This window comes from Sabethes cyaneus, chromosome 3, assembly GCF_943734655.1.
Source record: "Sabethes cyaneus chromosome 3, idSabCyanKW18_F2, whole genome shotgun sequence".
Classification (NCBI taxonomy): Eukaryota; Metazoa; Arthropoda; class Insecta; order Diptera; family Culicidae; genus Sabethes; species Sabethes cyaneus.
In genome coordinates, this window is record NC_071355.1 from 143,001,033 (window position 1) to 143,017,135 (window position 16,103).

The 16,103-nt window shown below is 41.5% G+C and overlaps 1 protein-coding gene and 2 long non-coding RNA genes across 4 annotated transcripts in view; 2 read left to right on the forward strand and 1 right to left on the reverse strand.

Annotated features, from left to right (window-relative positions):
* LOC128742190 (SWI/SNF-related matrix-associated actin-dependent regulator of chromatin subfamily A containing DEAD/H box 1 homolog) overlaps positions 1-16,103 on the forward strand; it is a 236,345-nt gene that overhangs the window by 2,321 nt on the left and 217,921 nt on the right. The gene's annotated exons all lie outside the window — the stretch shown is intronic.
* On the reverse strand, positions 997-9,456 carry LOC128742192 (uncharacterized). Its single transcript, XR_008412247.1, has 3 exons — positions 6,916-9,456; positions 6,535-6,839; positions 997-6,474 (listed from the first exon to the last, which is right to left on the reverse strand). It is a non-coding gene; the product is annotated as an uncharacterized LOC128742192 (long non-coding RNA).
* LOC128742193 (uncharacterized) lies at positions 6,096-9,129 on the forward strand. Its single transcript, XR_008412248.1, has 3 exons — positions 6,096-8,220; positions 8,287-8,355; positions 8,438-9,129. It is a non-coding gene; the product is annotated as an uncharacterized LOC128742193 (long non-coding RNA).

Consider the following 16,103-nt stretch of genomic DNA (forward strand, 5'->3'; position numbering starts at 1 on the left):
CATCATTTCTATCTTTTAAGTTTTGTAAGGTATGATATAATTTTGTTATTTAGATTTTCGATTTTCAATCAACAAAATCTTTACGCACACTTCGCTTCTTCACATTTTTAATGTATCTTTCAAACCATGATCAATCATCATTAAATTTAAAAGTTAACGCCTTGAAAGGCTCCCCTTTCATTTGCAATAAATTTCTTTCAAATGGGAATAAATTTCGTTTTTGCGTCGATATATCGTAGCGAAAATAAAAATGAAGTTGCTTTATATCGTTGTATTGCTGTAATCACTTATTTCTAAAAACATCTTGTTCATTTGAACAACATTTGAAGCATTCCAGGAAATTCATTTCGGAAAACTAGTGCCTTTAAAAATTCAATTCAACGAAAAATAGAAAATATTTTGAGAAAATATGTATTTCATTCGGGCAAACTGTGTTCATGAAGGCGAGATTCGGTTTCTGGGGAAATGTCGCACAATCGTTCGCAAACCATTATTAGCATCAGTATTTTGTATATTATTTGAATGAGAGCCCCCCTTCTAAAGAGAGTAGGGGTCCTAATTCACCATAGAAAAAAATCTTGCCTTCTGAAACCCCCACATGCCAAATTTGGTACCATTTGCTAGTTTAGTTCTAAGGTTTTGAGAAAAATTTGTGTTTCATTTGTATAGGAGCCCCCCTCTTACGCCGTCCATAAGATTGCTCTCTCGCCCCCCCTCCATAAAATTGTTGATCATTTTATCTTTCCAAAGACATATAAATTGATCAGTTTCGTGCAGTAGTCTAGTAGTTATTAGCATTTGAAATCTTTCATTCCAACGTTACACTTCTATTTTCGTTTTCACAAAGTGCTACCCGGTCCCAGTATAGTAAACAAAGTCGTAGTCCTACGTCAAAATGGCACTCACATTTTCTTATAAACATACAAATGCCAGAAATGCAGTTTACATTAGTCTTTGATCTAATAATATGATATAGTCTGTAACCTTTCGGTTACAAATTTTAAATAATTAGCTTTGCCAATTTAAGATCTCAACCTGCTCGAATTTCCTTAATCCTAAAGCCCTAAGTCCACATCTGAGTAAGCTGTCGGCTGTGTGAACGATAGCCCTCCAAGTCTTCTGGGCGGAGGGATGGTTTACAGGGGAAAGTTTTCTCTGATGCGAATGTCTCTCATTGCTAACAACCTGCCTCGGATAAGCTATCAACTGTGTGGGTGATAACACTCCAAATCTTCTAGATGGAAGGGTCACTCAGGCGGGATAACTTTACCGAGACGGCATACAGTCACCTATATGGGTGATAATATTCCAAGTCTTCTAGGCGGAACAGTCACTCAGTAGGAAAACTTTGCTTACTATCACCACCCCGATTTGCAACTGTAAGGGTGGTAACCCTCCAAGTCCATGGATGGACGGACCACTCAGACACTAATACGCCCACAGATACGTCGATAAATACGAACACGGTGTTCAATACCACAGGGTGCTAACCAAGAGGATTGTTGCCAATTCAATAGGTTGTTTAAAATCGGGAAGCTTCGGATATCCCGCTTTTAAACTTGAAAAGCTTTAAAAAGGCCAATCCGTAAAATGAAGCTTTATTCTTTCTTGCAATCCAAAAGAAAACACAGGTGCGCGACGGTGATTTTTTTAAAGTTGTACAGTTTTTAAAATTAAATTGTGACGGAAGATAATGTTGTTTTGTTCAAATTCAAAAGTAAGTCAAAGTTAATTGTGCAATCTTAAAAGAATATTATTGTAAAAGTATGTTTGTTAAGTATAGCTATTGTGATAGTACAATGTAATCCAATATCCGAGAAGACAAGTGATTGTTAGTAGCAAAAAACAAAAGGTAAACATTTTTAAATAAAAATGCTGGTGTACGGGGAAATAGGTGTAGGGCTAGTACGGTGAGATATCTAATGCGCTCGTAGGTCCTGGAGGGGCCTTTTGTGTTTTGGTTCCAGAAATTTGGACCGTTTCTTCGACAGTCACCAAAAGTGCAACACAAGAACACCGCATCCGCATCTAAAATTACGACCACGAAGCTACGAACATCGTTCAAGGTAAAGAATCATTCATCCCCGGAACGTCAATAAATCGGTGGCCGGGAAGTACAGACCCTGGTGGATTCGTGTGCTTCGGCTGCTTAGTCCAGCCTAGTCCTACCGGCTTGACCATTGCCGGCGGTGAGGGAAGACCGCAGAGAAGAAGGAGCAACCGCTAGCCCCTCTAGTACACCAAAACGAATGCGCGCAAGTACACTTAATAAGGCCGTGAGAATTCTCGGGATAGGGAACAATAAAAATTGTAATAGTGATTATAACTTTGGGTTTAAGCAATATTATCCGCCACTAACTTCCCTGATTTCCGCTTACCGAACTCGAAAGGAGTATTCAGCCCTCTTCTTTTGGTTTCTTTTGAGAATTTTGCTTTTTCTATTTTATTTAGCCTTTCAACAGCAGCAATTGAACTGGTAAGTTTTTCCCTTGGTTAAACTTTGCATATTGTTTCGATATCCGTTTCTGTGTTCGCGCGAGTTACGTGGTGATAATAAGCATTGTTGTGACTGTACCGGTAAGCTACATAAATTCCTCTCAAACCCCCCCCACCCCACTGAGCAGTTAGAGGCTAACAAATTGGCGCCCAACATATAAAAACCCACAAAAGTCAACAATTTTCATTTTTAGAAACACCCCGGAGGAGAGGGTAAAAATCAGTTTCCTGATTAAAATCTGTTCGTACTCCACACGAATTTTGCTTATAATTTACCGTTACAAAAATGGATATCGAATTCGATCTCCAGTATAAAAATCTTCTCGTCCACCATTTGGAACGAGATGAAGTAGAGTATGAGCTTAAAATACGGGGAATTGATTTTACTTCGGTGGAAACACGTTCGGCTCTTACAAGACGCCTTAAAGAAAAATTAAAAGCGGAAAAAAACAATGCTTGTGCAAATTTAGATTTTACCCTTTTAGATACTACTGTGGGAGATGAGATTTCGGTCATAGATACAAATATCAAACAAATCAAAGATTGTCTTTCACATAGGAAAAGGTATGAGGGCTCACGAGCAGGATTAAAAACGCGATTAGTTCATTATTTCGCGCGGTTGAAAAGATTAACAGACAATACGGATAATGAGGAAGACCTCAATGATATCGATACAATGGAAACGTGCATTCGCGGAACTTACAATAGCTTCTTTTCTATTTTTTCACCGGAAGGCCAGCAAGAAATAGTGAGTCAGATTAACCAGTCCATGTCAAATTTACAAATTAATCCTGATAATCTTGATTTCGGAAACAAAACGGCTTCGTCTAGTAATGAAGAGGAGGTACCCTTCGTCACTCCGGGAGGACCTAATAGAAGGCAATTAAAATCAGTAGAAAATCATATGCAGAATTATTTACCAAATCAGAATATGTTTCAGTCGTTCATGCAAGCATGTGCATATCCCTGGATGTTCGCACCACCCCCAATGCAAATGTGGGCGACACAGAGAATGTTACAATTTAGTGCAGCAGAAAATACTAATTCCAAACCGGAGTCACTAGAAGGCAATGGTGGTAGAAGACAAATCACTCGTAAAGAAAAGGTTAGAACTCGTTCCCCACGGAAAGATCGAAATTCTTCCCGTCTACGTAATGATAAAGAATCGACGGATTCGGAATCGGGGTGGTCTTCAGATAAATCGCGCCGCGAGTTGAAAGATAGAAAACGATTGAATAAAGCAAGTAAAGGTAGGCCAGTGTCGGACTGGAGGTTAAAGTACGATGGGGCGGATAATGGTCAATTTTTGATGAAATTTCTTAAAGAAATCGAGTTCTACGCGAAATCGGAAAACATGTCGCATAAGGACCTACTCCGTTCGGCTATTCATTTATTCAGCGGTGCCGCGAAAACTTGGTACATGGCAGGAGTAGAAAACGACGATTTTACAACCTGGGAACAACTTAAAGAAGAGCTAAAACGCGAATTTTTGAGTCCGGACCACGATTATGCTTGTGAAATACGCGCGGGTGCTCGCAAGCAAGGTCCACGCGAACGATTCCAAGAGTATTATCTAGCTATGCAAACCATATTTAACGCGTGTACAAAACCGTTGACCGAGCGGAAGAAGTACGATTTTGTGATGCGAAACATGCGCGCGGACTATAAAGGCCACGTGGTCTCCACGGAAATCGATAATCTCGCGGATCTCAAACGATTCGGGAGACGGTTAGATGCAACTTATTGGTATAAATACCAAACCGCTACGAACGATAGCAACCCGCGCAATAGAATGGCCCAGGTGAACGAGGTTCACACTGGGACAAGACCTAAAGAAAGTCGTAGATCGGAAAACGGGAATCAGAAAACACGTCATTTTTATAATTCTAACTCACGGGCGCGAAGTTCGGATGATGAGATACAATCGATTAGAGAAAGTGGAAAAGATAGTAGATCAGAGCAAGACCCGGCAGGAATGAATATTCTCTTAAACACTTACCGGCCACCCAAAGAGGGATACTGTTTCAACTGCAGGCTTAAGGGTCATCACATCCGCGATTGTGAATTACGAACGGCCAAATTCTTTACGTGCTTTAAGAAGATTTTTAGGTATGTGTAACTACTATAGGAGGTTTCTGGCCAACTATAGTGAGTTTACACAACCTTTAACGGATTTGCTACGTAATAAACCGAAAAACTTACATTGGAATGAACAAGCGGAAACCGCCTTTTCTAATATAAAAAACCTTTTAATAAGTGCTCCCATACTTACCAATCCAGACTTTTCACTACCATTTGCCATTCACTGCGATGCGAGCGATGGTGCAATAGCTGCAGTTCTAACGCAAACTCAAGACGGAGTCGAAAAGCCAATTGCATATTTTTCGCAAAAGCTATCGACTACCCAACAACGATATTTCGCTACCGAAAAGGAAGGACTAGCAGTCCTCAGGTCAATTGAGAAATTCAGATGTTACATCGAAGGAACCAAATTCACAGTTTACACGGACGCTTCCGCTCTAACCTATATTATGCGAAGTACTTGGCGCACATCATCCCGCTTATGCCGGTGGAGCATAGATCTTCAGCGGCATGACATGACAGTGGTGCACCGTAAAGGTTCGGAGAATATCGTAGCCGATGCGTTATCGCGGTCAGTAGAGGCAATAGAAGCCACCTCGGGCTGGTACTCAGATATATTAAAAAAGGTTAATGCTTACCCTGAAAAATATAAAGATTATAAAATAGAAAACTCCACTCTTAAGAAATTTATTTTTGCCCCAGATAACGTGCTTGATTATCGTTTCACCTGGAAAACTTGTATTCCACAAAACTTAATAGAGAAAATACTAGTTGAAGAACACGATGATAGCTTACATTTGGGGATGGAGAAAACCTTAGCGAGAATTAGAAAAAAATACTTTTGGCCCAAGATGGCTTTGGACATAAAAGAATATATACGCAAATGTTCGATTTGTCAACAAATTAAGCCTTCCAATCGCTCTCAGCTGCCTGAACCTGGTAGGCAACGACTTACTACGAAGCCTTTCCAAATCATTGCCATAGACTTCATACAGTCATTGCCGAGGAGCAAGAGTGGATATGCGCATTTGTTTGTGATAATGGATTTATTCTCAAAGTGGTGCTTGTTGATTCCTGTCAAACGAATAACAGCACCGCAGGTTACAAAAATTTTAGAAGAGGACTGGTTCCGAAAATATTCGGTTCCAGAATATCTAATCTCCGATAACGCTAGCACTTTTCTCTCGAAAGAAATGAAAACTCTTTTGATGAAATATGGAGTACAACATTGGGCCAACGCCCGTCACCACAGTCAAGCGAACCCTGTCGAGCGGTTAAACCGAACGATTAATGCCTGTATCCGTTCCTACGTAAAGCAGGACCAAAAACAGTGGGACACGCGAGTCTCGGAAATTGAACATTGCCTAAATAACACTCCTCATACCGCAACGGGGTTCTCGCCGTATAGGGTTTTGTTCGGACACGAAATAGTTACAAAAGGGGACGAACACCGGATGGATAAAGATGAAAGAGACATGTCAGACGAGGAAAGGATTAAGAGGAAGGAGGAGATAGATAAACATATTTACTCGATCGTAATCAAGAATTTAAAGAAAGCACATGAAAATAACATTAAAACCTACAATTTGCGTTCCCATAATCCAGCCCCGGTCTACGTTGTCGGCCAGAAAGTGTGGAAACGAAATTTTCGGCAGTCATCGGCAGTGGACAATTATAATGCAAAACTAGATGCCCTGTATTTGCCTTGTACCGTTCTCGCCCGTGTTGGCACAAGTTCTTACGAGCTGGCCAATGAATCCGGCAAGCCCATTGGCGTCTTTTCGGTAGCCGATCTAAAACCGGGTAGGGAAGAACAAAATCATTCAGCTCCAAAATAGTAGCGCTGAGCGAGAAACTTCACTGATGCACCCGGTGGATATGCACCTGCTAATAACGCTGAAAAAAAACAAGAGATTAGGCATGCAACAAAGGAAAACTGTATTTGATAATAATTACCTTTTTTCATGGCTTGCATAGATATCCTCCTTTTTAACTCGAATAGAATCCAGCGCGCGCGGATGTAAGAAGCATTTTCGACTCAATTACCCCCAAATAACTCTCACTTTTGTACAATTTATCGCGAATTTCCCAAAACCGCATGTCTTGATAACAGGCGAACGACACCGAACACTCAAGAATAATTTTGACAGGGGCAGGGCCTCGGTATTCGAGAGAGCTCTTTTGCTTCTTCGCAGCGGAGAAGGGAAATGAGAATACTACTCAACAACCCAGGGGTGTGTTTTCGGCGGCAGACTTGAAACCTGAAAAATAGAAATTTGAAATTTAATAGTATACGAAAATAGCATAATTTAGTAGAAAAGTGAAACCGTTATTTACCGTTGAAAAGTCCGGACATCAATGAAACCTATTAGTTCTTGGTTAGCTGAAAAAAGGAACGATTCTTAAATGTTATATGTATGTCTGTAAATACGTTTGTTTACCTGAGAAAAATTGACTCCATCTTAATAGTTTTTATCCCTCAGCAAACTTAGAAAAACCGCCAAATGATACTATAACCGATCAGAGTACATACGAATAAGTTTGCCAAAGCTGATGCACCATAAAAATTGTTAGGAATACCTTTTTTTATCCTTAAATATTAGAATGTTACAAAATAACCACTTTAAGTAAATGTAGCGTCCACGATGTTGGATGCGTGCCTTCATTATTGCTATCTGATAATTACCTTACGCGAGTATTGGTGTGAGCTCTTTTGCTTCTGCTCATGAGTGTAGAAGGAAAGTGAGAACTTAGAGATAGAACCAAAATGTACTAAGGGGGATGAAAATGATTTGGGCGTTGCACAAAACATGTTCCATACTCGAACATAAACGAAACAAGTCGATACAACAGGAAATTAGAATTGATGAATAACTCAGAGGAAGAGAGGGTTGATGGGGTATTGTAACCTTTCGGTTACAAATTTTAAATAATTAGCTTTGCCAATTTAAGATCTCAACCTGCTCGAATTTCCTTAATCCTAAAGCCCTAAGTCCACATCTGAGTAAGCTGTCGGCTGTGTGAACGATAGCCCTCCAAGTCTTCTGGGCGGAGGGATGGTTTACAGGGGAAAGTTTTCTCTGATGCGAATGTCTCTCATTGCTAACAACCTGCCTCGGATAAGCTATCAACTGTGTGGGTGATAACACTCCAAATCTTCTAGATGGAAGGGTCACTCAGGCGGGATAACTTTACCGAGACGGCATACAGTCACCTATATGGGTGATAATATTCCAAGTCTTCTAGGCGGAACAGTCACTCAGTAGGAAAACTTTGCTTACTATCACCACCCCGATTTGCAACTGTAAGGGTGGTAACCCTCCAAGTCCATGGATGGACGGACCACTCAGACACTAATACGCCCACAGATACGTCGATAAATACGAACACGGTGTTCAATACCACAGGGTGCTAACCAAGAGGATTGTTGCCAATTCAATAGGTTGTTTAAAATCGGGAAGCTTCGGATATCCCGCTTTTAAACTTGAAAAGCTTTAAAAAGGCCAATCCGTAAAATGAAGCTTTATTCTTTCTTGCAATCCAAAAGAAAACACAGGTGCGCGACGGTGATTTTTTTAAAGTTGTACAGTTTTTAAAATTAAATTGTGACGGAAGATAATGTTGTTTTGTTCAAATTCAAAAGTAAGTCAAAGTTAATTGTGCAATCTTAAAAGAATATTATTGTAAAAGTATGTTTGTTAAGTATAGCTATTGTGATAGTACAATGTAATCCAATATCCGAGAAGACAAGTGATTGTTAGTAGCAAAAAACAAAAGGTAAACATTTTTAAATAAAAATGCTGGTGTACGGGGAAATAGGTGTAGGGCTAGTACGGTGAGATATCTAATGCGCTCGTAGGTCCTGGAGGGGCCTTTTGTGTTTTGGTTCCAGAAATTTGGACCGTTTCTTCGACAGTCACCAAAAGTGCAACACAAGAACACCGCATCCGCATCTAAAATTACGACCACGAAGCTACGAACATCGTTCAAGGTAAAGAATCATTCATCCCCGGAACGTCAATAAATCGGTGGCCGGGAAGTACAGACCCTGGTGGATTCGTGTGCTTCGGCTGCTTAGTCCAGCCTAGTCCTACCGGCTTGACCATTGCCGGCGGTGAGGGAAGACCGCAGAGAAGAAGGAGCAACCGCTAGCCCCTCTAGTACACCAAAACGAATGCGCGCAAGTACACTTAATAAGGCCGTGAGAATTCTCGGGATAGGGAACAATAAAAATTGTAATAGTGATTATAACTTTGGGTTTAAGCAATATTATCCGCCACTAACTTCCCTGATTTCCGCTTACCGAACTCGAAAGGAGTATTCAGCCCTCTTCTTTTGGTTTCTTTTGAGAATTTTGCTTTTTCTATTTTATTTAGCCTTTCAACAGCAGCAATTGAACTGGTAAGTTTTTCCCTTGGTTAAACTTTGCATATTGTTTCGATATCCGTTTCTGTGTTCGCGCGAGTTACGTGGTGATAATAAGCATTGTTGTGACTGTACCGGTAAGCTACATAAATTCCTCTCAAACCCCCCCCACCCCACTGAGCAGTTAGAGGCTAACAAGTCCTCCGTCACCCTTTCGTACAACCCTAAGGGCTGTATACCTTGTCGTTTTTCTTTCTCGGTAGGTACAGCAGTCCCCGAATGACGCGGTTTCGAATAAGGACGTTTCCATTAAGGACGGTCTCGAGTGATTCCATTAACGCGGTCGAACGTCCTTATTGGAGTCTACGTAGCATATGGAAATTGACCTAATTGGTTCCAACATGGAATAACTCGTGATCCTGACCTAATAGACGGTTGGTGTCTTCGACAAAGTTGTTCAGTACATCAACGGGTTTTCATTGGATTATAGTATTGCGGAATTGTCTCACAACGTGGCGCTAGCGTATATGTAATATTTTTGTATAAGCTGTATCTCGCGCTGCAGGCTATCTAGAAAGTTGCGACCTTCGGGAAGGTTGCTCAAATGACTGCCACCTTCAAGATGGCACGGAAAAAAGCGCAGAACTGACTCACTACGTGGCGCTAGTGTATATGTAATCCTCTTATGCAGGCTGCATCTCACGCTGCTGACTATCTAGCAAGTTGCGGTCTTCGAGAAGGTTATTCATATGACTGCGACCTTCAAGACGGGATGGAAAATATTGCAGAATTGCCTCACTACGTGGCGCTGGCATATATGTAATCTTCTTAAGCAGGCTGTATCTTGCGCTGCTGATTGTCTGGAAAGTTGCGGTCTTCGGGAAGGTTATTCATAAAACTGCCACCTTCAAGATGGTATGAAAAATATTGCAGAATTGCTTCACTACGTGGCGCTAATGTATATGTAACATTCTTAACCAGCCTGTCTTTTGTCCTGCAGGCTATCTAGAAAGTTGCTATCTTCGGGAAGGTTATTCATATGACTGGGGCCTTCAAGAAGGGATGGAAAATATTACAGAATTGCCTCACTACGTGGTGCTAACATATATGTAATCTTCTTAAGCAGGCTGTATCTCGCGCTGCTGACTATATAGCAAGCTGCGGTCTTCGGGAAGGTTATTCATGACTGCGACCTTCAAGAAGGGATAGAAAATATTGCAGAATTGCCTCACTATGTGGCGCAAGCATATTTGCAATCTTTTTATAGAGGCTGTATCTCGCGCTGCTAACTATATAGCAAGCTGCGGTCTTCGAGAAGGTTATCCATATGACAGACCTTTAAGGGATGGAAAAAAGTGCAGAATTGCCTCACTACGTAGCGCTAGCATATATGTAATCTTCTTACGCAGGCTGTATCACGCGCTGCTGACTATATAGCAAGCTGCGGTCTTCGAGAAGGTTATTCGTATGACTGAGACCTTCAAGAAGCGATGGAAAATATTGCAGAATTGCCTCACTACGTGGCGCTAGCATATATGTAATCTTCTTAAGCAGGCTGTATCACGCGCTGCTGACTGTATACCAAATTGCGGTCTTCGAGAAGATTATTCAAATGACGCTGGGATTTTTCTGGCCATTTAGGAAGTAGCATTTACGGATAGATGGTAGACTAACCCGATGGATTATTTTTGCGAGGACTGTGGGGGATATACGAGTTTCTTCTAAAAACACGCATGCTGAACATAATAGTATAAACATAAAGGACAGCATTGATTTGCAATTGTGGAGCCCCACCTCTGGGCGATACTATTTCGTGGTTACCGTTGAACCACTATTATCAAACTGGTTCATCTCTACCAGGATGCTTACCAGGATGAGTCGAAAAATTTTGGTTTGTTAGGTTTCAACAAAAATTTAAGTACTGTACAAAATTTTTGTATTTAATTTTTAATATATGGAAAAATAAACACTGGTTTTTTCTTTTTTGTTTAGCTATTGAAGGTCTGATGTTATTATCTTTTTCTTGCCCCCCTCTTCAAAAAAATTTCCAGACCAGGACACGCAAGTAACACACTTTTGTCACTTCTGGTTGATGCAACCTATTTATGACTGAAATCAGTCATTAATCGGTTACCACAACTAGTTTATAACAACTGTGCTAGTAGGGCATAAACTTTTTTACAAATTTGTTTAAGCTTTATTAAACTTATTATTAGAATGTGAATTGGTTGCATGGTTGTAACAGATATTTTGTATTCACTGCAGCGCAATATAAAGCCTTCACAAGAAGATTACATATACACTAGCGCCACGTAGTGAGACAATTCTGCAATATTTTCCATGCCATCTTGAAGGTGGCAGTCATATGAATAACCTTCTCGAAGACCGCATCTTGCTAGATAGTCAGCAGCGTGAGATACAGCCTGCATAAGAGGATTACATATACACTAGCGCCACGTAGTGAGTCAGTTCTGCGCTTTTTCCATGCCATCTTGAAGGTGGCAGTCATTTGAGCAACCTTCCCGAAGGCCGCAACTTTCTAGATAGCCTGCAGTGCGAGATACAGCCTATACAAAAATATTACATATACGCTAGCGCCACGTAGTGAGATAATTCCGCAATACTATAATCCAATGAAAGCCCGTTGATGTATTGAACAACTTTGTCAAAGACACCAACCGTCTATATGGTCAGGATCACGAGTTATTCCGTGTTGGAACCAATTAAGTCAATTCCCATATGCTACATAGACTCCATTAACACGGTTTCCATTAACGCGGTCCCTATTAGCGTCCTTATTGGGGGGATTGCTGTAATTTGATTTTCATGGAAAACGTGACACTTAATGTGAACTACTTTTAAACTTAGAATTAATATATATTAGAACTATTTGTTCGCTACCTTCGAAGACCAGAAGTCTGTGCTTAGGGGCTCGAGCGCTGGATTGACGTCGATAATGCTAGACATTTTTCAAATGCAACAATTTGCTCAAATATTCCGTCTGTCAGGTTTTCATGCAAGACTTCAGTGTCGAATAAATTCTTACAGTATAGCGATTTAATTGGTTGAGGAGATGGTCATTATTGCCAGTGCCTAAGGCATAGAAAAATTTCTGTTCAAAGGCAGATATCTTCTAAAATCTTACGAAAAATGGCTTTCTATGATTTTCAAGCGTACGAAACGTAACCGCTTTTCGTTAATGTTCATTCTCGTAGTTCTAAAGTGCACCCCAATATATACCAAACAAAAACACAGTATTATTACATTCAGACCAAGAAATCAGTATACCGTAACCGCACCTAATTCTGCGCATTTTTTCTTTTATTTAAATTTTTCATTGTTTTAAGGCACTAGAATTCTGATATTATTTTTTGCTTTGTTTAATTTTACGTTAGTATGAAATTACTAATGAAATTGAGAACAGACTGATTAAAAGCAACGTTTCCAACACTGCAAATGGTAAAAAACAATTCCGCTAACAGCAACGCGAAGGTGGCTGAATCCGGGAAGACCATCAGTGTTAACTAAACAGGACGAACATCGGAATGAAAAATGGATCATTGACATGGCCATGGCTGGATTCCCGGTTGACGTTTAAAAACATCGTTGGTACATTATCTCACATCTATTGATAGAACAACTTTCGTCGGAAGTGGATACTCCTGGCTGAAGGTTATATCCTACAGGCTGGTTTTGAACATGTTTTAAACAATCCGGGTCATATTTTCAACATGGATGAGTCATCTATTCGTCTTGTTCCGACAAAAGAAATACGTTTTTGTTCACGCGTCGAATGGAAATTCGGAAATAGAGTGTTACACTGTGTTGTTTTCAGCAAGTGCAGCAGGTGTTCTTGCACCGCCGATGGTGTTGTTTCCATATAAATAACGCCTACCAGCTGAAAGCGTCAGAAGTATGCCAGCTGACTGGCCTATTGACAAAAACGTTTCTGGGTGAATGACACAGAAGACATTTTTTGAATAGTTAAAAAACGTTTTCCATCCATGGCTGCTGCGATCTAATGTAGATCTGCCAGTCCTCGTCTTCGTAGACGGTCGTTAGTCCCACGTTTCACTCCAAACTAAAGAAAAACAAATTGTTTAAATTTGTCTGCCTCCGGACGTCACATTTTTAGAGAGCTGAACGTAAAAGGCTTATCGATTGGCGTCCTTTTCATGCTAGTGAATCTGCCTTTTTATTGAAGCAAGCAGTTGATTATGTGACCAACTTAACTTATACATTATGTAACGGGTTTAGGAAATGTAGCCTATATCCATGAATCCCGAACGCAGTTAACCATAAAATGAAATTTGGCAACTGTCGCAGAAGCGCATTGAAGATAATTTCAAAAAAAAACTTTTCAAAACCATCTGTGTCAGTTCCAGCAACAAAACATATGGAAAACTACCGCGCGTGCGCCCGTCGTAGCAACTAGCGAAGAATTTAAAAAGGTGGTAATACTAGCTGCTTACCCGATCTTACTCGGGGCCCCTTTGTCTCTCAGTCACTTGTATATCTGTTATTGTAACTAAAATTCTCATAATGCAATCTATTCTTCATTTGAATGTGTCTACTCCCTTTGTTAGTACCCCTTCTGTTGTTGTAAATCGACACAAAGCCTTTTTTCCGTTTTATAACCTCCCCATTGTTAATGGCCACCCTACGGAACGGAACGGAAATGAAACAAAGTCTTATTCATGTTTGCCTCTTAGATGAAACCCTCTTTTTTTTCTTACAATCACTTGCACAACTGCTACCGGTCTAAATGCAGCAGAAACGTAACCCTTTTTACTGATTTGGACCTTCCCTCATTGTTAAAAACCACCATCCTTTTGTCAACTTCCCTGCACTGCTTCGGTCATGTGCACAATGTTTGATGAAGAACCGTCCAGGCATTTCGGAGTTATGACGGAACATACATTCATATTCACGTTCTTCGTTCCCCCTCCTGTTGGCAACTCCCATTCAGCTACCTCTTCTGTCGCGTAGGTTTTTATGCAAAGCCTTTTTTCATAAATCCCTCCTCGGTGGACCTCCCTCCCCGTCATCTTGTCTCTCAGCCACTTGTGCAACTGCAATCGGTCTAAAAGCAAAAGTAACGCAACTCCTTTTAGAATGGTCAAGTACAGAGACTATAGATTACAGAGGCACCGAGACACCCAAAAACCGCTGTTAATCTGCAACTGGAATTGAAACAATAAAGTGTTGTGGTTATTATAGCGTAACTATCCCTTATGAGTAGCACTGCCGAATTGGGCATGGTTGAACAAACAGATCATTTCATTACAATAATGCATTACAGCGTAATTGCTTACGATCTGTGTTTTATTTAAATTATAAATTCGCCCGATGGGATCTGATTTTGTTACGCTATTTTTGGTGAACCATTCGTACAAATATTGTCTTTGATTGCTTCTTGCAATTCTTTAATATTACTGTATATTACTTACTTAGGTGGCTTGCCGTCCTAAGACAAAGCCTGTTGAACAAAGTTTCTCCATGTAACTCGCTTGAGGACTACCGCTCTCCAATTCTTCGGACACCGAGTACTCTCCGCCAGATCTCGCTCCACCTGGTCTAACCATCTTGCTCGCTGCGCTCCTGGTCGTCTTGTTCCTACCGGATTTGAGGCGAACACCATCTTTGCAGAGTAGTTGTCCGGCATTCTTGCAACATGCCCTGTCCATCATGTCCGTCCAGCTTTAGCCACCTTCTGGATACTGGGTTCGCCATAGAGCTGTGTCGTTCGGCCTCGGTTCCGCTGGCCAGCATGTACTTTGTTTTAGACGTATTTACCTTTAACCCAATCTTTTCTGCTTCGCGCTTTAGTCTGGTGTACTGTTTAGCCATCGCCACAGATGTTCTGCCGATAATATCCATGTCATCGGCAAAGCAGACGAATTGACTAGATTTGTTGAATACCGTGCCCCGCGTGTTGATTTCCGCTCGGTTCATAACACCTTGTAGCGCTATGTTGAACAGCAGGCATGAAAGACCATCACCCTGACGAAGCCCTCTGTGTGATTCGAATGAACTTGACAATCCACCCGAAATCCGAACACAGCACTGTGCACCATCCATCGTAGATTTAATCAGTTTGATGAGCTTCCTGGGGAAGCTGTTCTCGTCCATGATTTTCCATAGCTCTTTCCGGTCGATGGTATCATATGCGGCTTTGAAGTCGACGAATAAATGATGCGTGGGAACTCTATATTCACGGCCCTTTTGAAGGATTTGCCGCAATGTAAATATTTGATCCGTTGTAGACCGACCTTCGACGAAGCCGGCTTGATAAGTTCCCACAAATCTATTCGCAATTGGTGATAGACGGCGGAAAATGATTTGGGACAGCACTTTATAGGCGGCATTGAGAATGGTGATCGCTCGATAGTTCTCACAGTCCAACTTGTCGCCCTTTTTATAGATCAGTCAGATAACCCCATCTTTCCACTCCTCCGGTAGCTGTTCCGTATCCCAAATTCTAACAATTAGTCGGTGTAGACAAACGGCCAGCTTTTCTGGTCCCGTTTTAATAAGCTCCGCTCCGATGCCATCTTTTCCAACTGACTTGTTGTTCTTTAGCTGCATGATGACCTCCTTAACTTCGCCTATCGCTGGGGCTGGCACCTCTTCCCCGTTTGTTACACCGTCGAAATCGCTTTCCCCGCCGCCATGGTTCTCCGCCTGGTTCAGGTGTTCGTCGATGTGCTGCTTCCACCTATCGGTCACCTCACGATCGTCCGTCAGAATACTGCCAGTCTTATCCCGACACATTTCGGCTCGCGGCACAAAGCCTTTGCGGGATCCGTTCAGTTTCTGGTAGAACTTTCGCGTTTCCTGAGAACGATGCAGCCACTCCAACTCTGCATATTCCTGCTCTTCCAGGTAGCGCTTTTTCTCCCGAAAGATTTGGTTTCGCTGCATCTTCTGTTTGTGTCTTTCCACGTTCTGACGTGTGGCACTGCGCATCCTGGTCGCCCGCGCAGCGTTCTCCTCATCCATCACCCTCCTACATTCATCTTCAAACCAATCGTTCCGCTGATTCCGGGCCACATGCCCGATGGAGCTCTCCGCTACACTGCTGATAGCTGTTTTGATAGTGTTCCAACAGTTCTCGAGAGGGGCTTCGTCCAGCTCGTCCTCTTCCGGCAGCGCAGCTT